The sequence below is a fragment of the Abramis brama genome (genome assembly GCF_963993115.1).
Source record: "Abramis brama genome assembly, chromosome: 25".
NCBI lineage: Eukaryota > Metazoa > Chordata > Actinopteri > Cypriniformes > Leuciscidae > Abramis > Abramis brama.
Genome location: NC_139987.1, coordinates 6,898,287 through 6,924,187, shown reverse-complemented (window position 1 = coordinate 6,924,187; position 25,901 = coordinate 6,898,287). Strand labels below are relative to the sequence as shown.

Sequence of the window (25,901 nt, the reverse complement as noted above, 5' to 3'; positions counted from 1 at the left end):
TCACAATCACAAAACACTAAAACTTCTCTCTACTGTCTTACAAACAGAGGGTACAATCTTGTTAACACAGCATAACTATTGTTAACTTTCCAAATTACCACACTTAACTTCCCTGCCGACAAGAACAGAGGATCAACAGACATAACTAGCACGTAAAGCTAATTCTTCTCTGCCTAAAGCAAAGGATACCAACTATTAGCACTTGATGCTAACTTTCTCTAGCTTACAGATAGGTCTTCTCTAGCAAGAGCATACACACAATATTAACATGTAACTGTTAATCTTCCCTGCTAACAACAGAGGATAAATTTCATCTCTAAAAGAAAAACTTTTTTAGAGGCTCATCTTTAGTTAACCAAACTCTACAGCTGTTTGTTAACTACTTCTCTGAACGGCGCAGAGGAAAAACACATTTGTACTGGTCTGCATTGGTTCTTTGAATGGAGTGAAACTCACCGAATCGTTGGTTGTACAGAAAAAAATTCGTCTGGAACTCAGTCAGCTTTGTTGAGATCTTTGAGCTTGAAGTTTCAAGATTCAGTCTGGAACTCAGTCAGGCATTGAGATCTTTTTGGAGCTTGAAGTTTTCAATCTGGAGGAAGCTGGAAAGATTCAGTCTGGCAATCTTTGTCAGATCTTTTGTTGAGCTTGAAGTTTCAAGATTCAGTTCTTTGAGCTTGAAGTTCTTTGAGTTTCCTTTTTCTCCATCCGGGTCACAAGGCACCATCTGTTGGAAAGTTTTCTTTCATCGAAGCAGAGACCAGGAGACAGTTGGGATCGCGTTCAACGGAAGTTATTCTTTATTGAGAACTCCGCTGTAAGTTGCTGTAGTACTTCCAACATGATCTAACTCTAATACAGTATGCATTGTAGTTATATACATTCCAAGGGGGAGGGATTACATAGAGGCGGGAACTCTGAATAAAGCATGCAAATGAAGTGGGAACACACCCTACTCTGAGTCCAATTAAATCAGCATAACTATTCACATACTGGCCAGGAACTCCAATTCCAAGAGCCATCCGAGAGCCATTAAAGACAAAAGGTGAAAGTCAATCAACCTAATGATTCAACGTCTGGGCTCCGAAAGGTGAGAATCTCAGTGATCTGACTCATTTAAAACACAATAGAGAAAAACAGGACTGGCAGAAACTGTTGTTACTATTATCCTAACCTAACCTTAAAATGCTAACTTCAATGTACTCAACTTTTACTGTTGCAAACTAAATTAAACATTTAATAAATTTGTAATCCAACACAAGGATCATCTACTGGAGGGAGGAAATGGTGCAACAGGAGAGCAAATAGTTGACAAATGCGTTCTGATTCAAAGAGAAAATTGTACTGATAAATGATAAAGTTCTCTTCGTAGTTTGTTTCAGAAAGATGAGTGACAAATAAGAACAATAGATAGTTAGTAAATGAAAACAGACATCACTGACTCGTTTCTTTTGAATGATTCAACAGCCTAAAAGCTTTGATTCAGTCAGGTGAAGTTCCGCAGTTTTCATACAATTTGTGAAGAAAAAAAAGTTAAAACCAATACTACGTCTGTTTCTTTCACGTTGACCCAAAAAACGTACAATAATAAAACAAAATAATACATTCTATTAGGGCTGTCGCGATAACCGCAATATTGCAGTACCGCGCTTCTGACAAGCCAACCGCAGAGGAACGCAAGTAACCGCAGCAACTGCGATATTCGTGTGTTTTTTTTTTAATAAGGCTATACCGTTCTTGTTTTGAAATTTGTGTGTATTGAATGTTAAATAAGTTAATAATGATAACAAGACTGTTTATCATGGTCATTTGTAACAGACAGACAGTTCTTGAATCAGACAGTGAATGGGAGAGATCGACTGAGCACGTGCGATTACCTGCGTCTGTCTTTGAGGTCAAGTCATATATATTTGTTAAAAAGGTTGTTGTGTCCAAGGAAAGAGAAATATTGTATCGTTCTTTTAATGTTTAAGGGCATTTACCATAAACGGCATTTCACAGTGTGAGGAAGCCGCAAGAAAATAAATCAGTGAGTCACGCATTGAATCAATGCCATTGGTCTCTATTACATGAAGCATCAGCTTCAGTGTTGCCCATGCGACGCATTGCTGGTAGGGCTGGGTACCGAGTTCGATACTTTTTAGGTACCGACCGAATTGCCTCGATACTATCGAGTATCGAAAAATGACTTCTTGTTTGGTACCAGATTTCGATACCTAAGGGGTTAACTCGTCAACGTCAGTGCTCAAACAAATACATATGAAATGCACAACGACACACCTAAAACATACTCGTATGAGACGCGCGCACAAACTTTCCACGCATATACTCATATGAGACGTGAGCACACACACAAACTCTCCGCGCACATACTCATATGAGACTTGAGCACACACACACAAACTCTCCGCGCACATACTCATGAGACGCGAGCACACACACACAATACCCTAATTATGTGGAAAAGTCGATCAAAAGTGTGGCTACATTTCTCCAGGCTCAATGCCAACAGCGTGCGATGCAGTATTTGCGGTAAAATAGTTGCTGCAAAGACCGGTACCACGATAGATATGATGAAGACCTTGACAGTGCACGGAGTAAACATAAAAGCAGAAAGTTGCTCCGTCTTCGCCTGGTAAATGAAGAGGTACCTTGTTGATCACTCTGACAGTGTTTATATTGAAATAATGACCTACTGAATGTACACTGCCATTCAAAAATGTGTTGGTTAGTCAGAATTCTTTTTCAGTAAGGATGCATTAAAGTGATTAAAATCGTGACATTAAAACAATGTAATGTAATGTTACAAAAGATTTCTGTTTCAAATAAATGCTGTTCTTTTGAAAATTTTATTCATCAAAGAATCATGAAAACATTTATCATAGTTTCCAAAATATTAAGCAGCAAACTGTTTTCATATTTCTGAAGGATCCTGTGACACTTAAGTATTGATTTTGAAAATTCAGCTTTGATATCACAGGAATAAATTACATTTTGAAATATATTCAAATGAGATTTTAAATTGTAATACTATTTCACAATGTTACAAGTTTTACAGTATTTTTGATCAAACAAATTCAGCTTTGGTGAGCATGAGCTCTTTATAAAAAAAAAATTGTTCCTTTGTGCAGAGGCTAAGGAGCATGAGTCAAACTGAAAAAATTAAACCAAAGTTTTTCTGAGGTAATGTGTTATGTAATCTTGTTAAAATGGATTTCATAAAATTGGTATTGAAAAAAGTATCGTCAGGAACCGGTATCTAATTTTTTTGAACGATACCCAGCCCTAATTGCTGGCCAGCTCAGCTTTGAAAAGTAGAGCTTAAAGTTAAAAATAATTAACACCTAGTTTCACTACATCTATCTTTTAATGAATCAGCGTTTTTGAACGTGTTTGTACATGTACAGTTTAATGACTCAAAGGCAATCCGTTGTTGTAACAATGTAACTGTGCACTGAGTGACAGTCTTTCAATGCGCAGAGACGCTGTTTAGTTCTGGTTACATCGTTAGAGAAAATGTCCTTGATTTTTGTGCATGCTGAACACATCGTAACACTTATTTATATTTATGTATTGCTATATAAATAAGTCCAAATATATAAATGGTGATAATACTGCATGTCGCGCTATTGAGCCACTCAAAATTACCGCATGGGAAATTCCTTCACGCAACAGCCCTACATTCTCTAACCCAAATGTACAAAAAGAAATGTAATCAGTAGTGTTGTTTTTGACTGCCTTTTTTAATTTTAGTTTTAGTCTAGTCTTTGTGTCAAGCTGTCATTTTAGTTTTTATTAGTTTTAGTCACGTTCATACTGTTTTTAGTCTAGTCAAGTATCAGTCGACTAAAAGTCTGAGCATTTTAGTCTTAAGTCAGAATTATCCATGACTCTTTTCGTCTAGTTTTAGTTGACGAAAACTGATGACATTTAGTTGAAAATTGTATTTTAGTCTAATTTTAGTAATGCAATTCTATTTAACCCAGTCAATATAGTGTACCACTATGGAAAAATAGCAAAAATAGCGAACAGAAAAGTAACACTCATCTCATTCGTAGAGAAGGAAAAACAAGTTCTTTGTGACATCCAAGATTTATTGCATTAAAATTTAAATGCAAAAGAAAAGGCATGAGAGTTGGCGTTTTTTGTCAATTTTAAGTTTTAATTTAAAAAGTTAGCGATTTTAATATAACTACACGGCTAAATATTTTACCACTTGCTTATAAATCTAGATAGAAGTAGTGCATTGAATAATACATTGTTTAAATTGTGCTTAAAAGTGAATTACGTCTATTAAAGAGTATGTGTGTACAAAGAGAATTGCAATGCTGACAAAACTTTTTTTAAATAAAAGTATTTGATAACTTCCAGATTTGAAATAAAAATAGTGAGTATGTGTTTGTGGTCCAGCCGTGGATCAGTTACGCACTGCAAACGCAGCATATGTGAAAGCACTATAGCGTGTGCTTTGTTTGTTGTCGTTTACGCTAACTCACCGCAGCTGCATCTTGTAATAATGCCGCGAGTGGGGCTTGAGGAAGTGACGTCACCTGCGTCTGCGCAGTGTGACCTGATGCAGCCCCTGAAGTGAGACACGGGAAACAGAAATACTGCAAAATAATAATAATAATGCGACTAAACGAGACGAAATAACGTCATAACATTTTGTCTCGTCTTGTTTTGGTCAACGAAAATTTTGTTAACCACATTTAGTCTCGTTTTTTTTCGTCAACAATATTAGCATTATACATTTAATTATAGTTATCATCACATGACCAGCATTTACGTTGTGTCTCGTTTTCATCACGTGGTTCGTTGACAACGATATTTAGTCATCATTTTCGTAGACGAAAGAAACACTAGTATTGGTTTTGACTCACAATGTGATTCATAATTCCTTCCAATAAACCACCTTATCTTTCTATAGTAAAATAGTATGTTCAACAATATGAATTGGAAATGCTGGAGAGATGAATTGATTAAGTTGAACAAAGTTCATGAATCAAACGACTCAGCTGATCAGAGTTCGTGAATCAATGATCAATGAATGATTCAGTTTAAAGAGCTGTTCAAACTTCTCTCGATCAGTTAAAGTACAAAAAACAAAGTCTCTCCATTTCAGAAGTAAAAACAATCAATCAATTCCACAAATCAAAGTCCTTTGAGTCCAAAAAACAAAATAAAATTGTAATTATCCTACCAGGTTTCAAATTACGGTTCACAGGGGAAACAGGTCCATGGGCACTGGTCAGCTAGCTATTTGTGCATATTTAATTGCATTCAATAGGCAGATGATTCACCTCCACAGGATTATTTATGGCACAAAACAGGATACACTTGCCGATCACGTTCACATAGGGAAAAAACAGAGAACAAGAAAATGCAGCCTTGGAAAACACAAGGCAAACGTACAATAATTAATTTCTTTCTCAACGTTTCAGTAAGAAATGATATACATGCGCAGCTCAAATGACACATTAATCCAACTTTTCGCAGTTATTTAACACATCGACACTCATAAAACACTCTTTGTCTCAACTCATGATACAATGATCATTATTACACGTGATAGCTTTAGCCCACAGCTAAGTTAACTAACGTTAGTTCAGCTCGCGCTGTGAGTGCGGCCTACCCTCAGCTCATATCAGATCATTTCTGAAATGGACACATATCTGTCATAAGATAACATATGATAAAAAAAAAATGTCACTCACCAAGACGAGATTGCATCACATATTCAATTAAAGAAGATTATTCAATAAAGATTATCGCTCTGGGATACACTTTACACTAACCTTCTCTCTCAACACTCACGACAACACTCCAGGTTGATGCATCCAAAGTTTCCAAGTGCACATATAATCAGCATAATCAGCATTCCGATAGATTATGATTATCATTTAATACAAAGAGTTTCTGGAGAAATGCTCCGTGCTGTTGTCTCATCTGATCTGTTCTCTCATCATGCTGACAGCGACAGCGGCAGCGCCGGCGAGAACAGTGGGCGGGCCTTAAGAATATGCCGCTACTGTTGGCTCTCAGGGGTGTCAGTCACTGCAGCACAATCAGTGATTGGATGAATCGAGTGTTATTTCCCAGTGGTGTGGCAACCAGTGCATCAAGTAAAAAAAAAAAAAAAAAAAATTAGGTAATGAAATATTACATTTGTATAGAACAGAGCGACAAGACTGAATTTAAACTGTTATAGAAGAGCTAATATACTAAGAATGCACTGGTGAAGGATAGTCTCTCTGCTTTATTTTATAATAAATATTTCTGTGTCTAGAGTTCCTAATGTCCTGTACTCTCAACTTTTGTATAGTAGTAGTCATAATTTTTACACCAGGCATGCATAAAAGGGGTGTTTTTTATTTATTTCCTGTTTCGAAAACCACTGCAAAACAACGGACTGTAATGTATAGAGGAATGAAAATATGGAGTGAATTTACCATTGATTACACATTTTTACAAGAAAAATTCATTTAAAAAAAATATTTAAAGGAACATTTAATGGCAACATATATAGTAAATTGTTGATTTTGATATTTGGAATGGATGTTGGGTTAGTATGTTTCATTGACTTGACTTTTTATTGTTGTTAATTAAATGTAGTTTTGTATTTTTTACTTGTTGGGACCCCAGGAAGAGTAGCCACTGCCAAGGTAGTGGCTAATGGGGATCCAAATAAACAAATAAACTTAGATTTGTTGGAAAATACCATTTACAGCCAATACAGGCAATTTACTGAGGAAAGTTTTTTTTTTTTTTTGACAGTTATAGCACCACATTTTGCCTGATCTCCACCACTTTTATTAAGTGTCCTCAAAGTGTGCCCATACATGTCTGTCAAATTCATTGTAAATATCTCATTTTGTTTTGAAGTTTAGACACTTCTATTTATGAGAGCATAAAAATAATCCATGGGTGACAATGATTTGAATTTTGTATTTATTTATTTATTTTTGTCTGTTCCTATCATAATTTTGACATTTGGGCGTTATTGTTTAGCTATTGACCTATGTTTTCAAATTTCCTGTGGTGTTTTTGTCTCGATCGGACTAATGGTTTCGAAGATAATCGCAAGTTTTTTAAGTGCTAAATGACAATGATACACAAACTACAAGTCGAAACCTGGCATGTTTGGTATTGTTGGACTCGGGAAGGATTCAGAATTTCAAAGGACTAACGGTTGGGTGCGTTTATAGACATTTTCATGACTTTTTTCCATGTTGTAGCGCCACCACTTGGCCAATCTTCGAGATTTTTTTTAAGTAACCTCAGATTGAGCTCATTAACATGTGTCTCGAGTTTAGCGAAAATATCTCTTTCCATTCACAAGTTATAATTGTTTTAGTAAAAGTGGCCCTGGTGCCATCAAACATTTTGGTTTCCCTTAGCGACCGTGAATTTAAATTAATATTTTTTTTTATGATTATTGATAATCACTGTCCAGAGAATATTTCTGCACTGGTTTGGTTCCGATCGGGCCAAAAACCTAGGAGTAGTTCGCAAAAGTAGGTTTTTCAAAAAACCTCAATTTACTCAAAATTGGCGCCTGAAGGGTGAGCAAATCTGAGGCATGCATCAGCCGTCTCGAGCCAAGGATTCCAGCGATATAAGACACTTGAGCCTACGCCTCACGGTTGATGAGTTATGAGCCGTTTCGTACTTTTGGCCGTTCCACCTCTTCTTCACTCCGCGGCGGGCGGGAGCCTCGCGGCATTTTGTCTCCTCAGGATTGAAAGTCACAACGATTAAGAAGTCCTCGTCGAGCAACACGTAAAGCAAGCCTTAACTCTGATTTTATCTGTGTTAAACTATGATATCAGTTACTGATGTATTTTAAATGTCTACTTATTACTAGGCTTATTATTACTAGGCTTATTATACGTGTGCATTGAAGTTTTAAAATGTATCTAATATAATACTTGAATTGAATTAAATGTTTTGGATACCAGCATTAAATTATTGTTTTTATTATTATTTTACTGACTCGAAGTTGGCACTGTGCATGTAAAATACCCCAAGTAGCAAGGTTTTTATTTATAGGAGAAAAAAGGTAGGTCTACTGGTCTAATTTCCACCTAGACAGCCTAACGTTAGTCAGCTCATCGTTTTTTGTTCTGCTTCACTTATAGCTCTTAAACCTTTAAAATGGAGTTTAGGAAGATGTATGTAACCACAGTCGTTAGCTTTGGTTAACTACTGAAGCCTTTTCTCTTGTCAAAAGGCTAAACGCGACCGCTGACTTTGTTTGCGTGCAGATTAATTTCCGCCTATTTTAGACAGCCTAGTATTTTGTTATTGCAGGCATCACTCATATCTCTTAAACGTTTAAAATGGAGTTTAGGAAGATGTATGTAACCACAATCATAAGATTTGAATAGCTCTTAAAGTCCAACTGAAATCAAAATTGACCCTATTTACTTTGTTAGCGCATATTACTAGTCTTATGGTGAACAATTAATTCGTGCAAGTTAAAACACAGAAAAAAATTGTTTGCCGTCGTAATCTTTAATCAAAGTCTGAAAAGTTACTTCCGGTCTGGAATGGCGTCCCTTCTCTGATGACGTAGGTTTGAAGAATTGGTTTGGGAAACGCTTAACCACTCCCCTCAAATCGTTAGTCTGTAATGAGCGAGAGATGGAGAGGAGGAGCGCTAGAGTAAAATCCTGCCCTCTGTTCAATATTCCTTTTCACTGGGAAATACGTCACAGCACTGGAGAAAAGACGTTTGCAACTTCCGGTTCATGCGGACTTTAAAGCCTTATCTCTTGTCAAAAGGCTCAACGCGACCGCAGACTTTGATGAACACTGCTGGCAGCAGCGACGTCTGTGTCCGTACCGTTCTTATCAACAATGACAGCGTACATTAACCTCGTATCTCCCTGCTCCCAAGTCATAAATCTCGTATCTCCGATTAAACATGATTTTGGGGAAATGTTGTGTTAATGTTGGTACACAACAGTATAGGATAGCAATATAAGGTATAATACCAACTTTAACGATACAATGTTTAATAACTCAAAAAATATGCCGTTTTTTTAATTTCCTGAGAGATACGAGGATTCCGCCCGACAGCGATGATATATATAGGCCTATTTAAAAAAAAAAAAAAATATATATATATATATATATATATATATATATATATACATACAGTGAGGAAAATAAGTATTTGAACACCCTGCTATTTTGCAAGTTCTCCCACTTAGAAATCATGGAGGGGTCTGAAATTGTCATCGTAGGTGCATGTCCACTGTGAGAGACATAATCTTAAAACAAAATCCAGAAATCACAATGTATGATTTTTTAACTATTTATTTGTATGATACAGCTGCAAATAAGTATTTGAACACCTGAGAAAATCAATGTTAATATTTGGTACAGTAGCCTTTGTTTGCAATTACAGAGGTCAAACGTTTCCTGTAGTTTTTCACCAGGTTTGCACACACTGCAGGAGGGATTTTGGCCCACTCCTCCACACAGATCTTCTCTAGATCAGTCAGGTTTCTGGGCTGTCGCTGAGAAACACGGAGTTTGAGCTCCCTCCAAAGATTCTCTACTGGGTTTAGGTCTGGAGACTGGCTAGGCCATGCCAGAACCTTGATATGCTTCTTACAGAGCCACTCCTTGGTTATCCTGGCTGTGTGCTTCGGGTCATTGTCATGTTGGAAGACCCAGCCTCGACCCATCTTCAATGCTCTAACTGAGGGAAGGAGGTTGTTCCCCAAAATCTCGCAATACATGGCCCCGGTCATCCTCTCCTTAATACAGTGCAGTCGCCCTGTCCCATGTGCAGAAAAACACCCCCAAAGCATGATGCATCCACCCCCATGCTTCACAGTAGGGATGGTGTTCTTGGGATGGTACTCATCATTCTTCTTCCTCCAAACACGTTTAGTGGAATTATGACCAAAAAGTTCTATTTTGGTCTCATCTGACCACATGACTTTCTCCCATGACTCCTCTGGATCATCCAAATGGTCATTGGCAAACTTAAGACGGGCCTTGACATGTGCTGGTTTAAGCAGGGGAACCTTCCGTGCCATGCATGATTTCAAACCATGACGTCTTAGTGTATTACCAACAGTAACCTTGGAAACGGTGGTCCCAGCTCTTTTCAGGTCATTGACCAGCTCCTCCCGTGTAGTTCTGGGCTGATTTCTCACCTTTCTTAGGATCATTGAGACCCCACGAGGTGAGATCTTGCATGGAGCCCCAGTCCGAGGGAGATTGACAGTCATGTTTAGCTTCTTCCATTTTCTAATGATTGCTCCAACAATGGACCTTTTTTCACCAAGCTGCTTGGCAATTTCCCCGTTACCCTTTCCAGCCTTGTGGAGGTGTACAATTTTGTCTCTAGTGTCTTTAGACAGTTCTTTGGTCTTGGCCATGTTAGTAGTTGGATTCTTACTGATTGTATGGGGTGGACAGGTGTCTTTATGCAGCTAACAACCTCAAACAGGTGCATCTAATTTAGGATAATAAATGGAGTGGAGGTGGACATTTTAAAGGCAGACTAACAGGTCTTTGAGGGTCAGAATTCTAGCTGATAGACAGGTGTTCAAATACTTATTTGCAGCTGTATCATACAAATAAATAGTTAAAAAATCATACATTGTGATTTCTGGATTTTTTTTTTAGATTATGTCTCTCACAGTGGACATGCACCTACGATGACAATTTCAGACCCCTCCATGATTTCCAAGTGGGAGAACTTGCAAAATAGCAGGGTGTTCAAATACTTATTTTCCTCACTGTATATATATCTGTAAATTAATTTAGTTTTACTAGAATAAAATCAGCTTTGCAACTTTACATTTTCACTCGCGACAGGCGATTAAATAAATTACGTCACTAGCAGCTTGTATGTAATTGATTGAAATATGACTGTACGTCATGACGTTAAGTATTTTTTTTTTCAGTCAACTTCTACTCTTTATTCATAATAATCTGTATTCGTCTAAAACACCTAACGTGCTTGATCATTCAAGCAATCATGGATTTATAGAGGTTGTTGTTGTTGTTTTAATTAAAAGTGGGTGTATTATTATTATTGAGGGTGGGAGAGGTATGCCCCCCCCAGTGACACAACGAGGCCCCCTCGTTCCGTATGTCCTGGCGCCGACCCTGGGTAATTGTCTCTCGCTATATATCTTTCTACTTTTTATCTATCCACTCCATGTCGGGGCTTTTATATTCCTAGCATAAATTGGAAACATTTACTTTTTTTTCATAATTAATTGTCCTGGTCAGTGCTCGAATTGAGTCAAGTCTTATGGGGGGTCCGTTAGTCTCACAATATACACTTTATACAAAATATACAATATATTTGATCATAATATGCATAAATATATACTATTCATTAAAAACGCTTGAATTCATATATATATATATATATATATATATATATATATAGTACCAGTCAAAAGTTTGGGAACACTACTATTTTTAATGCTTTTGCAAGAAGTCTCTTATGCTCATCAAGCCTGCAGTTAAAAAAAACAAAAACAAAAAAAAAACAGTAATATTATGAAATATTATTACAATTTAAAATAATGGTTCTCTTTTTTAATATACTTTAAAATGTAATTTATTTTTGTGATGCAAAGCTGAATTTCATCAGCAAGTACTCCAGTCTTTGGTGTCTTATGATCCTTCAGAAATCATTCTAATATGATAATTTGATACTCAGTTATTATCAATGATGGAAACAGTTGTGCTGTTTAATATATTTTTTTGGAATACTTTTTTCAGGATTCATTGATGAGTAAAACGTTAACAGCATTTATTCATAAAAACAGCATTTATTCAAAATAAAAACATTTCTAACAATATAAATCGTTACCATCACCTTTTATCAATTTAACGCATCCTTGTTGAATTAAAGTACTAATTTCTTTAAAAAAAAATAGTTATTGTTCCCAAACTTTTGAACGGTAGTGTATATTGTTACAAAAGATTTCTATTCTAAATAAATACAGTTCTTTTTAACTTTTTATTCATCAAATAATCCTGAAAAAAGTATCTCAGGTTATAAAAAAATATTAAGCAGCACAACTGTTTCCAACATTGATCATAAATCAGCACATTAGAATGATTTCTGAAGGATCATAAGACACCAAAGACTGGAGTACTTGCTGATGAAAATTCAGCTTTGCATCACAAAAATAAATTACATTTTAAAGTATATTAAAAAAGAGAACCATTATTTTAAATTGTAATAATATTTCATAATATTACTGTTTTTTTTTTTGTTTTTTGTTTTTTGAACTGCAGGCTTGATGAGCATAAGAGACTTCTTTCAAAAACATTAAAAATAGTACTGTTTCCAAACTTTTGACTGGTACTGTATATATATATATATAATATATATATATATATATATATATATATATATATATATATATATATATATATATATATATATACACTGTATATATATATATATATATATATATATATATATATATACTGTATATATATATATATATATATATACTGTATATATATATATATATATATATTTCTTCTTTTAAATTACTTACTAGAGTAATACTGGATTTAGAGGGTGACAAAGCAGCAGACCCAAAAGGGCAGCTATGGCAAATATACCAGGGCACTACATATAAGGCACTTGAACACCCGTAAAAGCAAGTGACTTCAAAATACATTGAAATGTCTCAAAAACAGTACAAAATAATCAGATGGCTTCCAGACTCACTGGATGGTATCACTGTCAGATTCAACAGTGGCACAGGAATAATTATTTCATAATGTCTCCGAAAGCAGTGAAAAGAGAGCAGTCAGTAACTTCAAAAGGATATCTATCTTCACAACTTTTTTATTACTTAAACAGTAGCAAAAGAATGGAAAAATACTATCAGGCTGTAATGATGTAGTATGAACCCAGGAGCTTTACTCAAAGAGTGCAGGACAACTGGGCAAACAGGATACAGTCTTTGGAATAGTTTATAAGTTTAACATAGGGATGTCCAGGAGATTCTCAAAAGTCAACTCAGCATTCATCCATAACAGACATCAAAATAATTTCAGGAACCAGTGGGTGAAGACATAAACTTTCTTCAAAGACAAATTTCTTCAGAAACAGGGATAACGAAAATCTCAAATGAGAAATGACCTCTCAAACAAAAATGCATACTTTGTATGTGTATATATATATATATATTAGGGGTGGAGCCGAACCCGAATACGGTATTCGGAAAGGCACAAATAGTGTGTTTTTTACGAATACTTATTTCGAACAAATACTTTAAAAATATTTGTATTCGGGAACAAGAAAAACTTTATATCAAAAACCTGCGTTTCCTCATGAGACATGGCGACCGGCGGTGCTGCTGATGTGGTGGCTGTCCACTTGTTGATAAGATAGGAGGAAAGAGCCACATATGGAAATATTTCGCTCACATAGCGCGTTTTTTGCGCGTGCAGATTTCAAATGTAGGCGCGCGGCAAGCGAGCAGAGCGCTCGTTTTTCCAGGCGCGCCTATGTTCACGGTTGCATAGCAACGACAAACGCCACGAGAGAACAAGCGCTTGTGGAAAGGAGAAAGCGGTGCGAACTGCGCTCTCCGTGATGACGAGGAAGTATCAGCAAAGAATTAATTGATTTCTAGCCCTTGCATTAGCTTTAGATATATTTATGGAGATGAGAAATGAAATAAAAAGCCGTCATTATGTCATTAATATCAGTCCGTCAGAAAAGCAGTTCTAGGCTTATTATTGGCTGGATAACTCTTAGCAGGTTTAAAAAGCCATTTTAAAATTAAATATGAATGCAGTTTTGAAAAAAATATTTTACACATTGCATATCTATATTTATTATAATAGATATAATTAAAGAATACTTACACTATAATGTAAATTAGAAGTGTAACGCAAAAAAACTGGATTTTTACACCTATTTTGAATTTTACTCGAATACAAATACAAATACAAATACTTTTCCCCCCTCAACAAATACAAATACAGATACAAATACCGGCTGCTTTGCACACCCCTAATATATATATATATATATATATATATATATATATATATATATATATATATATAAACTCAGTCTCTTTTCCAACTGAAATGGAGAACTGAACATAACTATTGTAATGGAAATTTTTATTCTAGCCAGCTTATACCATACATGGTGTTAAAGAAACTGCAAGTTGCATATCATCTTCTTCCTTATAGCTGAAGACGAGTTGAAAAGGGCATTCACAGAAAGAACAATTTGTTTTTCTCTAAAACGGATAAGCTCGCTTGCACTAAGAGCAAAGGTGTTGCATTGGAAAATATATACTCAATTGTTTTACTGACATATGTGTGAGTATAACAAAGGGGTGTTAGAATAGGTGTGAAGAGTTATGTGTATATAAGCTGGGCAAAAAGGGGAAGTCGACAGGGGAAATCAGACTCTGACTGTTGTGTGAACTGCCTTTCTTGCAAGAAATAAAGATGATTCTTATAACTTTTTAGATCTCCAACTGTCTTCCAATTATTGTTTAAAGTCTAGAAAGAATTTCCACGACACTAGCCTATATATATATATATATATATAATGTGTTACATAGAAATGTAGAAAACGTATCTGCTCAGATAGCAACATTGTTTCAGCCCAGATCCGGCCCACATCTGGCACTTGGGTGGCCCACTCCTGTTTGCCAGATCTGGGCCACAAGCAGGCCATAGCAATGCCACATGTCAGCCAAGAGTAAAGAAATAAACCAGAACTGGACCTTATCTGAGCCACAAAGTCTGTGTATATTAAATATGGAGTCATCTCAGCCTTAATAAGTTAACAAGCAGAATCACTGAAGGAAAGAGGAGAACAGAAAAAGAGACGAGCAGAAACACAAGAACTACAACTGACTTCAGCCACAGTCTTAGATGAAATCAGCTGAAGAGAAAAGAAGATATTAAATCTCTGAAGATCTCAGCAGAGGAGGATTAAAACAGCAAACAGCATTACCAGCTTCACTTATTACTAACTTTATTTCTGTCACACATCTACAGAAGTTTTTATTGATAATTAACAGAGGTTTAACTCTAATGTGTTTCATTTGAAGTCACCATATCAGTGATTAATGTTTCCATTAGTTGGGCTCTTAACTCTTATTATATCTTTTGTCTTTTTTTGGCTGCTGTGTCAGTGTGTTTGTCAAAAAAACAAAGTGAAATGAGATCAGGTGATGATGGTTACCTGTTGATGGCTTTATAATCATCATGAGATAACCTGTTTCACTGATGTCTTTGGAATCTAACAATTGTGTTTTTCCATTAATATTTTCACATCACAAACCCTGTGTTACTGCAGCATGAGATCTAGCAATATTATATTGTTGAGATTCATATGCTGATTGTTGATGTCTGTGTGTGTCATATTAAACTGACTTTTTCGTACTCATGTTTGTTAAAGTCTTCTAACTGATTGTTATACTATTGCTAGATCTCATGCTGCAGTAACAGGGTTTGTGATGTGAAAATATTAATGGATCAACACATTTGTTAGATTCCAAAGACATCAGTGAAACAGGTTATTTCATGATGATTATAAAACCATCAACAGGTAACCATCATCACCTGATCTTGTTTCACTTTAGCTTTCTTTGCTGCTGCAAATGTGTTTGACAAACACACTGTCTCAGTGGCTAAAAAAGACAAAAGATATAATAAGAGTTAAGAGCCCAACTAATGGAAACACTAATCACTGTTATGGTGACTTCACATGAAACACATTAGAGTTAAACCTCTGTTAATTCTCAATAAAACTTCTGTAGATGTCTGACAGAAATAAAGTCAGTCTGGTTAGTAATAAGTGAAGCTGGTAATGCTGTTTGTGGAGTTGTTTAATCCTCCTCTGCTGAGATCTTCAGAGATGTAATGTCTTCTTTTCTCTTCAGTTGATTTCATCTAAGACTGTGGCTGAAGTCAGTTGTAGTTCTTGTGTTTCTGCTCGTCTCTTTTTCTGTTCTCTTCTTTCCTTCAGTGGTTCTGCTTGTTCACAGGCTTATTAAGGCTGAGATGACTCCACATTTAATATACACAGATTTTGTGGCTCAGATAAGGTCCAGTTCTGGTATATTTCTATAGTATTTTTTAGTTAGTTATAGTATTTTTTAAAGTACACCAAATGCTTTACTAACAAGCATCAGGAGTGGCTCTTTAATGCTCTGGGAAGCGCAAGCAAGCAAACAAGGTAGATGGCAAAGCAAAGTCCTGAGTTCACATGTGACAGGCAATGTCGGTGAAAGAATAAATGTTAATCTATAACTTTTCCACCTAGAACAGACCACAGTGGTCTGTCTGGTTTTGTCTGTGCTTGCCTTCCTGTCTTGGTTGCAGTTGACAGCCGATGACCGTCTATCAACCAAGAGAGCACAAATGATTTTGGGTCAAACTGCTCCACTGGAGGGCCATTGACGTCTAGAAACAGGACAGAAGAAAGGCTTTTGGCCCTCAGGGAATTTCTCCTCTTGTTAGCGGTATCACTCATGGCTGAAAATCCACGTTCACATTCAGCTGAGGTGGCCAGGTAGGTTTTGCTAGCTGTTATCAGCCTCTTGATCGTCTTCCCAGGACTGTCACCTTCAAGTTTCCACAACCTATACTCTTCAACAGCAGCTCTGGTGGTTACTCCTAGATGCTTAGCAAGGTCATGAATTTCCTTTTCACCATACAGGACAAGGGAATTACGATCTTTGGGCCAACAGGATGGTTCGAGTGGAGTCAGAAGCTCAGTAAGCTCTGAGTCAGGGAGACGAACAGAGAGATTATCAATGACAGCCTGTAGGAACTGCCCCTTGTTGATATTCTCTTTGGAGGCTTCTAGTGTGATGCCTTTGAACATGCATGCTGTTATCCTCCCTTCTGCCTTTGCGAGTGACTTTCCTGGTGTTGTTTTCATGGCCTCCAGGACCTCCACAGTCAAAAGAGTCCACCGACTGGCATCAGTGAGAGATGTGTTTCGATTCTGCAGTTTCAGAGAGAGGCTTTGTAACTCACGCAGCACATCTTTCATCAGTGCAAGGTCTTTAACAAAACCTGTGTTGCTGAGTTTCCTCAATAGTCCACTGCATTTTCGTCGATCCAAATCAGTGCGGGGAACATCCACAGAAGCTTTCTGCATTTGTGTGGCAAGTGCTGGAAAGTCCCGCCAAACAGCTCTGACAGTGCTGAAACTGCTGGCAACCCAGCGAATTGAGAAAATCTGCCCAATCCTCAGCAGTGAGATGTTAATATGAGTGCCAGCATCATAGAGCAGTCTGGCATTTTTTGGAGATTGGTGGTAAAACGTATACAACTTTGAAATAAAGATTTCAAAGTGGTTACATCCAGTTACAGACTTGCATGCATCATGCACTGCCAACTCTAGCTTGTGTGCAAGACAATGAATGCTCTTCAATGAAGGGAAGTCTTTTCTCAACTTTGCAATCAGTCCACTCTCTCTTCCTGTCATGACTGATGCTCCATCTGTGGCAATGCTGATCAGGTGTGATTTTAAATATTCATCATCCAAGCCTGCTGTCAAAAGGGTATTCTTAAGAGCTTGATACAATGCTTCGGCTGTTGTTCCCTTATCTAGCTCTACAAGATCAAGGAAAATGTTTTCAGTGTCATCTCTGCCTGTCACATCTGCTCTCAAGTAAATTATTAAATAGCTTTTGCCAAAGTTACTGCTTTCATCAACTGTCAAACTCACAAAAGAATCATTGGACTTCAATGCGGATATCATTGACTTTTTCATTTTAGTGGCAATGTGTTCAATCATAGCGATACACGTATGATCTGATCGGTGTGAAGGGCCCATTTTTCCTCCACTGACCTCTTGTAGCATTATCAGTCTGCTCATTTTACTGAATGCTAATCTCTCTTTTGCCACAAAGTAGGCTGTTCTTATACTGTTGTCTGTTTCTCTGACAAGCTCATCGTTAACCTTCTCTGTTAGTGTGGGGAGGATCTCTTTTTCTTTCTGGGCTTCAATTTCTAGAGCCCTCTGATGAGCCTGACTGTCCCGGTGTTTGTATATTTTTTTCCTCATGGCACGTACATTCATTGCTTGGACCCTCCCTAAAGCCCACTCTTCTGCCACTTGAACACTTTTTTTGTTTGAACACATTCGTTTAACTCTACATGCAATACATCCAATTTTGTTTTCATTGATGTACAGCCATGGGGAGTATTGTTTCCTCCATATTTCTAACTGATTTCTCCAGGTATCAACTTCCTTGGAGAAGCTGCTGAATTGCTCTGGGTTTTTGTTGGTGCTGAGCCGTTCAGAGCTGTTGGTGGGAGTTAGCTGTTCTGAGCTGTTGCTGACCTGCTCTTCGCTTTCGTTGATCTCTGCTGAGCTCCTGCCACTGCCACTGCCCTCTGCTGAGCTCCTGCCACTGCCCTCTGCTGAGCTCCTGCCACTGCCCTCTGCTGAGCTCCTGCCACTGCCCTCTGCTGCGCTCCTGCCACTGCCCTCTGCTGAGCTCCTACCACTGCCCTCTGCTGAGCTCCTGCCACTGCCCTCCTGCCACTGCCCTCTGCTGAGCTCCTGCCACTGCCCTCTGCTGAGCTCCTACCACTGCCCTCTGCTGAGCTCCTGCCACTGCCCTCTGCTGAGCTCCTACCACTGCCCTCTGCTGAGCTCCTACCACTGCCCTCTGCTGAGCTCCTGCCACTGCCCTCTGCTGAGCTCCTGCCACTGCCCTCTGCTGAGCTCCTGCCACTGCCCTCTGCTGAGCTCCTGCCACTGCCCTCTGCTGAGCTCCTGCCACTGCCACTGCCCTCTGCTGAGCTCCTGCCACTGCCCTCTGCTGAGCTCCTGCCACTGCCCTCTGCTGAGCTCCTGCCACTGCCCTCTGCTGAGCTCCTGCCACTGCCCTCTGCTGAGCTCCTACCACTACCCTCTGCTGAGCTCCTACCACTGCCCTCTGCTGAGCTCCTTCCACTGCCCTCTGCTGAGCTCCTGCCACTGCCCTCTGCTGAGCTCCTGCCACTGCCCTCTGCTGAGCTCCTGCCACTGCCCTCTGCTGAGCTCCTACCACTGCCCTCTGCTGAGCTCCTACCACTGCCACTGCCCTCTGCTGAGCTCCTACCACTGCCCTCTGCTGAGCTCCTACCACTGCCCTCTGCTGAGCTCCTGCCACTGCCCTCTGCTGAGCTCCTGCCACTGCCCTCTGCTGAGCTCCTGCCACTGCCCTCTGCTGAGCTCCTGCCACTGCCCTCTGCTGAGCTCCTACCACTGCCCTCTGCTGAGCTCCTGCCACTGCCCTCTGCTGAGCTCCTGCCACTGCCCTCTGCTGAGCTCCTACCACTGCCCTCTGCTGAGCTCCTACCACTGCCACTGCCCTCTGCTGAGCTCCTACCACTGCCCTCTGCTGAGCTCCTGCCACTGCCCTCTGCTGAGCTCCTACCACTGCCCTCTGCTGAGCTCCTACCACTGCCCTCTGCTGAGCTCCTGCCACTGCCCTCTGCTGAGCTCCTGCCACTGCCCTCTGCTAAACTGGAATGGACTGTGCTTGCCTTAGTGGAGGTCCTCTTTACCTGCACACTAATGCCATGTTTTGGTTTCAATATTTTTTTAAATAAATACACATAATGAAATGAAATATACACTACCGTTCAGAAGTTGAGATCGATAAGATTTTTAAAATGTTTTTTAAAAGAAGTCTCTTCTGCTCAAAGCTGCATTGATTTGATAAAAAAAGTAATATTGTGAAATATTGTGACTGTTTTCTATGTGAATATATAGTAAAATGCAATTTATTCCTGTGATCAAAGCTGCATTTTCAGCATCATTACTCCAGTCTTCAGTGTCACATGATCCTTCAGAAAGCATTCTAATAAGATGATTTGATGATCAACAAACAGTTATGATTATTAATGTTGGAAACCAGTTCATATTTGTGTGGAAACCGTCATACATTTTATTTTTCAGGATTTTTTGATGAATAGAAAGTTCAAAAGAACAGCATTTATTTGAAACAGAATCTTCTGTTACATTATACATGTCTTTACTGTCACTTTTGATCAATTTAATGCAACCGTACTGAATAAAAGTATTAATTTCTTTCCCAACATTTTTTTTTATAAGTTCTTACTAACCGCAAGCTTTTGAATGGTAGTGTATAATGCTACAAAAGTTTATATTTCAGATAAACTTTCTATTCATCAAACTAAAAAAAATAAAAAATACTGTAAATAACTGTTTTCAACATTGATATTAATCATAAATGTTTGTTGAGCATCAAATCATCATATTTGAAGGATTTCAGAGTAACGATGGTGAAAATTTAGCTTTGATCACAGAAATAAATTATATTTTATTGTATTATTATTTTACATTGTAATAATATTTCATAATATTACTGTTTTTACTGTATTTTGGATCAGATCAATGCAGGCTTGGTGAACAGAAGAGACTCTTGAACTTTTGAACAGTAGTGTACATGCAACAGAATGATTCTAGCTTTATTTACCAATGTAGTATTTACCCTAAAAACAACTGGATGATTGATGTGACACTGTGATAATGTTTGTTCCAAAAGACTTGATTAAATGCATGAAACTTGTTTATTATAAATTGTGACAAAACAGGCTGTCAGCCTGTGTGTTGGTGGGGATTTTTCAACTATTTCAGCACATACGATTTTTACATAGTTACGTCCAGTAGGTGGCGGGCGGCAAAGGACTGTCATGAGTGAGTGAGTCAGCAGACTATTCAACCATTTCAGTGAAAAAGGCTGCTTTATTCATAAACAAACAATACTATAGCAATCAAAATAAATCATTGCTATTTCAAGAGTGAATCCCGCATAAATGCGTATGTAATTCCCAAAACTTTGCCGTGTTTATACAGCCATTGGTCCTAGCAGCATGAAAAACAAGTTATATACAAATAAATACAAATTCTGAATGGATATTAGAAAGCGCACGAGCGCTCCCTTTATAATTACTAAAAAGCTGTTATCCATCTTCATCGAGATCTCTAGCACTCCTGTAGAACCAGGGGTCTGTACCATGAAGCCGGATTAGGTGGCTAGCCAGCTATGTTTCAGCTTAGTTTCCGCCAACCCTGGGTTTTAGGTACTATGAAAGTAGCTCGGCTTTAATCGGTGTTCGTTGCCATGGTATCTTACGCTGCACGGCTAACCTGCTCCGGGGCAGGTTATGTTCTGGATTCGAGATCTCAGACTGAAGTTTGACCAATAAGCTGAGAGCAAAGAAACATATAGGTGACGTAACTTATTCCAAGTGTCTGTTGCAATGACTTCACCTTTTCTTCCAAACCCGGTGGACATCTCAGCGCAAATTGTTAGACGAGCACTTCGTAGAGAAAGAGTTTTTAGCCAGACAAAATCCCCTTGCCTTAACTGATAGTTACTTGTATGAAAGATACAGATTTTCCGCGGAAGGAATGTCTTATCTTTGCGAACTTCTTGAGCCGCACATAAAGAATTTAACACGTCGAATTCATGCACTTACTGTACCGCAAATTGTATTGCGTTGCGTTTTTTTTTTGCAAGTGGTACATACTTGCACGGTGGGTGACGCACAGAAGCTAGGGGAAAACATATGTTTGTTGAACCATTCGCAAGGTGGTCCTCGCTCTGCAGGAGTACATGAAAAGTTTCATTAATAGTGTTCCCCGGACATTTATCGACCATGTCCATAAAAGAGGGCTTTTATAAAATTGCCAGTAAGATATATAGGGTGACATCACATGAACACTTTTTTTTTTCAAAAAGCAAATTTCACAAATGTACTATACAATATAATACATGTTAAGAATTATTTTGAATCTTTTTTATTATTCTTCTGTTAATCTTATGGATTCCCAAGTCATTGCAACATGTATGCAGTCTATTGCTCCAATCTCCACTGCTCTAGGGAACATGAGGCAGATTATGTTAATAGGAAGTCCTATCACAGCCATAATGTTCAGGTAGAGATGATGTGAATATGTGAGATGATTATTTTCTGTTAGATGAATCTTTAAATTAATAGTAACTTTAACAGATATAACAATGATCTACTAAACATTTCATCTGCAGACGAAAAATGGCCTGGCTCCAGTGCTTGTCTTACAAATTTTCCATGAGTCTGTGTTGTGTCAGCACTTTGAGGAAAGCAAGTTAAATTTGGTACAGTACAAAACACTGTTAATTTGAACTGAGCTAGAAAAACCTACACAATAACCCCCTATCATGACCCTCAGACAGGGCCACAGCACTGCTTCAATGTGGCCCTCAGTAAAACCAGAGTGAAGATAGAGATGACCTTTGGCATCCTAAAGGCACGTTTCAACTGTGTTCGGCGCTTCAGAGTCACCAGAGCGGGCATCACAGATAGTGGCTGCATGGGCCATTCTGCACAATATAGCCACCAGTAGAAAGAAGCGAGAAACACCACAAAACCAGCTTCTCCCCTATGAAACTGACCCGATCACACTTGACCACCCAGCTGGTGCAGATGTAGATGCAATCACCATACAATAATACAATATTACACTTAATAAAAGCACATTGAAACTGCAGATAGGTCTCAAACTGTTTTATTGGTTTTATGGGATGGGAGGGAGAAAGAGAGCAAGACAAAGTTGCATTAATAAATATTCATACTAAAGTGTTACTTGGTTAAATAAGTTATACTAATAAATATATATATTTATTGAGATCAGTTTTATCCAGCTGTTTGATTCTGTTTGGAGCCTCCTCAGCTCACAGTCAGCTCCTTTAGTGAACAGTCTAGTTCAAGTCTCCTTTAGTGTGCAGTCTAGACTCCTTTTGTACAGGGCCCTGACTGAGTCTGTTTCCACCTGAAACATAATTCCACCACAGACATGATCATTACAAGTTTTCTGGAGGCTCATCAAAATCACAAAAAGTTCCTTGACTTCCTACAAACACAGGACTGACTGTAATTTATGTCAAGGGTTTTAAATCCTTACACATTTCTTCTGAAGCCCATTGAGGTAGAGGCCTCCGTTTCTGGGGCAGGTTGTGAAAAATCCTACAATAAAAGAGATGTGTAAGGGCCAGTCCCTTTTTTATGCCACACATTCAAATGTTTGCCATAATAAAAAGCCCAGTGCATTCACATCAGCAACTGTCTGAGAACACACAGACAGAGTGTCTTCATTTCCTCCACCCTAATAAATAAAATTGGCCAATGTAAAGCATAACTGTTGTAAAGCAGGTTAGTTTGGTGTTCTGTCTGCTGCATACTGACCTCTGTGTGGGAGACTGTGTGTATGTGTGCTGGCTTCAACAGAGACATTGTATTTCCCTCTACTGCAGAACATAGTCAGCTATATTTAAAACTTAAAAGTAGTAATGGATTGCACACGTACCCAGTGTTACTTGCTTAGAGGAGCCAGCACCAGGGTCAGACTGTACAGCACCTGTAATCCCATCCAATCGGCCGTCCCTTATTGCCTACTCAGAGCCAACTCCTCCGCCACAGTGTATTCTGGTTTTCTGAATTTAATTCTTTATTTCTGTTTGCTGCAAACAAGTGTTTGTGATAAAATGTTCACAAATGTAATAAAAGGTTGTGGTAAATACTCACCACTTTGAATTATATTTTTATATTTTGTCTTTATCTGCTGCCAAGAACATTTGGAGTTGGGGTTGCATCTAAAAATCTAAAAATCAATGAATATTAATCTTTCTTAGTACATACATGCACATTTTTTATACATTATAAAAATAGGCTATAGGCTATATTACACATAGGCTACACATACATATATATATAATTTTACATAAATATAGAACGTATTTGTTTAACTTACGCATTAACAATCAGCAATCTTTCTCCAACAGTCTTCTCTTGCTTTGGCAGCAGAGAACGTATTGTTTCAAGCTTGAAATACATATAAATTCATCGTAATTCTGAATAATTATCTCTTGCTTCTCCGCGGAAAAATATAACGCTCTCGCTACCCGCGATTGGCTGTTCAGTGTCGACGTCACTCTTTTATGTGCACGCGCATTAAATAATCATAGCTTAAGGATCAAAGCCTGAGTTGACAGAGAAAGTTGATGAGCTGCATCATGGTACCAATAAAGCCTGATTGCATCGGTTTGGTTTTGTCAATTCAAAACTAATCCTGTAACCCCGAGTTTGTTCAGCTACCTTCATGGTACAGGCCCCAGGACTATTAATTATGAAAAACATAGTAACTTAAGCCTAACGTTAAATGTTTCCAATTTAAATGCTAGGAATATAAAAGCCCCGACATGGAGTGGATAGATAAAAAGTAGAAAGATATATAGCGAGAGACAATGAATTACCCCTCAAAAAAGTCAGTAAGAAGCTTTCTCTTCCCGACTGCGAGTGGAGGTTTATTTTTCTCCATATTTTAAAAGCTAAATTAGCTTCACCGGAGCGGCGCCAAACAAACAGTCCTGTCAGTCAACGATGTCATGCGCGCGCACAGCGCTCTTTAGGCGGGGCGTTTACATTTTAAAGAGACATGACAACTAGCCTATAAACACACTTAAAATAAATTATTGTAAATAATCAATTCACGAAATTTACCGTATCCATTGCATGCATTTATTTTGATTTGTCATTATTATTTTTACTAAAATAAAAATATCCGAGGGACCCCCCTAATAGGTGGTTTGCAGTCACGTGATTGTGATAACGCGCGAAATTCAGATGGAGGGCAGGAAGTGAAGAGCGGAATGGACGAGATGGAGGAAAGTCCGAACTGTACTACTTTAGACGCTATTACAAGCGAAAAATATAACAAAAAAAATTAAACATATGTTGGACGTGATACTTACGTTATTAAGAGGAGCGATTTTTCAACTGAATTCAACAGATTTGCCTGTAACGTTACGTTTGTCTTCAGTTACAGGGGTAACTTCAGGCACGTGCACAGGTAGGGCTCAACCTGTGCAGAGCACATGCCCTTTTTGCCCTAACACTCCGAAGTGCCCTTTTTTTGGTGGTGTTTTTTTTTTTTTTTTTTAAATCAATGCTATTGGTCACCCTTTACGTCTGTCTGTCTGTTTTACAAATATTTAGCCAATGAAAGTTCTTAAAACGAGCTTCTGTAAATCTTATTCGATCCTCAAGCTGTCAGTAAGCTGATAACTCCGCCCCCTCTATATTCACTGAATCAACTGAAGTTCCACAGCAGCCGCACAGTAGACAGCAGATGAACGAAATTTTGCAAAGGGTAAATATCTTGTTGTTTGAATAAGTACTACTAAACACTATGTCTATAAAGGCTCATATTTTATTTATTTGATGTCTGACTCACTGACTGAGACATGTGGGACGTCGCCTGAGAGAGAGGTCTAGGCTAGCATTTGCCATCTAGTCATAGCCAATACATAGCCTACACTTAAATAGCCTGTGCGTGCATACAGTAGCATTTCATCTTTTATAAAATGCGATTTTGGCCAAATGTATTTTACAACAGGAAAAACTGATCGCCCCGCCTATATAGCTAGGCTACAACAAACTAACTAGTTTGTAACCTGTTGATGAAAATGTAATGTGATGCTGGCAGGCGCCGGCGCCGTTTTAATGACGGACAAAAAAATGCACATTTGCACACATTCGCTGGTCAAAAACTATATATTGATAAGTAATACAACAACATATAATTTGTTTTTACCATCGGAAAATCATAACAGGTGCGCCCCCGCGCTGTTTCGTAGGCTACTGGAACTTACACAAAGCAACGAGTGAACCTGGTAACATCTAAGAAATTTCTTCTTTGATTTATGATTGCTGATACACTTAATTTATTAACATTTAGGCTAATCATGTTATGGTAATAATATTAAATTACGGTTAATTCAAGGCTGTTAATATGCACGTATTCGCTATCTAGCTAATTTTTAAATCTATAGTAGGCTATTCTATACTCT

At 38.1% G+C, this 25,901-nt stretch overlaps 1 protein-coding gene and 1 long non-coding RNA gene across 3 annotated transcripts in view; both read right to left on the bottom strand.

The window, feature by feature from the left end:
- The window catches only part of anxa3b (annexin A3b), a 103,101-nt gene that overhangs the window by 50,073 nt on the left and 27,127 nt on the right, over positions 1-25,901 (bottom strand). The window lies entirely within an intron of this gene.
- On the bottom strand, positions 22,547-24,100 carry LOC311075936. Its single transcript, XR_014604594.1, has 4 exons — positions 23,804-24,100; positions 23,360-23,653; positions 22,958-23,019; positions 22,547-22,825 (listed from the first exon to the last, which is right to left on the bottom strand). It is a non-coding gene; the product is annotated as an uncharacterized lncRNA (long non-coding RNA).